We start from the raw sequence: 2210 nt of genomic DNA, 5'->3' as shown, positions 1-2210 counted from the left end.
AGTAATAGAAACAATAAAAAAAAGTATTTCCTTAAAGATCTTGAGCTTTTTTGCTGGTGATTTTAACTTGGTCTATGCAGGAAACAATTTGGAGCCAGCTATTCTTTTGAGTTTCATACCTGAGGCATGGCGAAAATTAAAAAAAAATGCTATAAGATCTCTGTTTCTATGGATCTGTCTGTATGGATGTTATAGACATAGCATTTTTCTACCTCTGGATGGTATTGGCAAAATTATTTTGTAAAAGAGCTCTATTTAATTGGCCTAAGGAAAATCAAATGCTTATAAAAATTCCTAAAGTTCTCAGAAATATATAAAAATGAATGGAAGTGTTTTTCAAGTTCATGTGATCTAGGATAATCTTTGATAAATAAAAGGTAACTCAAGTTTGTTCGCTTAATAAAAACAGGAATATGTTTGTAAGATTTAACAGGTGGAGGCAGAGAGGAGAGAAGAGAAGGAGACCATGTTAGAGAGCCTAGAAAGCCATTATTGGGGTCTGTGGCCCTGGGTGAGGTTCTGAGAGTCCAGTGGGGATTGAGTCAGGGAAGTCGTGCCAGGTTTGGGAGGGCAAGGTGTTTTTATTGGTGAAAGAGTTCCGGCTTTGGTCTCAGGAGGGCAGATTACCAAGTAAGGGCCTTTTTGGGCCCATGGCGGGGTGGGATTGGTTGCCTCCTTTGTTGGGGTGAGGGGAAGCTGTAGCTTCATGATTGGCTGTTTTCAAAGGGTGCAGCCCATTCCAGGTCTGCGGGTGGGGGTTGTCGGTGCATGGAGCTCTCCTCTGACCCACAGCAAAATGGCCTCTAGGTCACCATCTTAAGGTAACTCTTACAGTCTTCAGAGTCATCAACCTTAGATGTAATGCAAACAACTCTTTCTCCCCATGTTTTCTAATCAAATAAGCTCCTATTAACTCTACATTAAAAATTTTGTCATCAAGAGAAATAAATGATGTTTGGTTGTTTAATGTCTAATTCAAATATAATCGTTGTGTTAAACAAGTATTTTAAATTAATAAGAATAAGATCAAAGTTTAGACTAAGTTAAACTAAATAATGTATATTCAATAAATATTTAAATTACATCCAAATAAGATAAAGATTAAATGCTAAGTATAAGTTATATTAAAAAGCATAGTTTTGGCTTCTTAATATTTACACAAAATTTATTGCGAGAAATATTATATTTCTAAGAATTTCAAATGTATTTATAAGTTTGCTACTATACTACAGGATGCTAATTTATGATAGCTCACCATTGCTCACTTCCTCGTTTTCACTGAAAAGCAAAGATTGCAAACAGTTAAAAAGGTTGCAAGAAGAGCTAACAATACAAAATGAACCAGAGAAAATGTCCAAACAGAGTAATAAGCATAAATCAACTCTGTGCCAACTGTGTGCATTGATGCCAAGAGAACGCAGACAGGTAGCAGGTGCCCCATCAGAAGGTAAGGAGCAGTGAAGTCCCATAGATTTCTCCTGTTGTGGAAGGACCTACCGTAACTGCTTGTTTCGTGGTCACACACCTTTGATGAATTATGATTAACGTTTATTCAAATGGAAAATACATGCTTTATGCATATCTCTAGAGCTGGATGAATGATACCTGTCTCTTTAATTTTATTTGTAATTTATAGATTTTATTATAGATTTACTTATTATCTACATATGAATAAAAATAATAATTTTTATAGAGTGGAAAATAGAACATGCATGGCATATACTGAAAATAGGAAATACATGTCAGTTGATTTAACTTTTATTTCAGTTACATATTTTTTTAATGTGCAAGTCTGTGCTGGGAATATATCCACTGTTTCTTGCTGTGGAATGATCCAACATGTTTGAAAGCTACTGCTCTTATACCATGGTAAACTGAGCAAAAAGAGAGTCTGTGCAGCTGGCTGAAAAAGCCAGGAGGAGAACAACCACCCTTCTGTCCTGTACACACACATGGTAGTAACTTCTCAGGGCTAAGATGTAAATCACTGACTGGCTCATGTATACGTTTTTTTTCAGACTTAGAGCCAGGCAGCAAATTTTGTTCAAAAGAACGTCCTTCATTTTTGTATAACTACTTGCAAGGCTGGGAATTCTGGTCATGGCATCATTGGTATTTCTAGCTCTGCCATCAGTTTCAAAGTTGTTGTCCCCTCTTTCAAATCTTTATTCGGTCAATTCAACTTAGAGCAACCCGCTCCAACAATGACA

Source organism: Suricata suricatta, chromosome 10 (genome assembly GCF_006229205.1).
Source record: "Suricata suricatta isolate VVHF042 chromosome 10, meerkat_22Aug2017_6uvM2_HiC, whole genome shotgun sequence".
NCBI lineage: Eukaryota > Metazoa > Chordata > Mammalia > Carnivora > Herpestidae > Suricata > Suricata suricatta.
Note: the sequence above shows the minus strand (reverse complement) of the source record.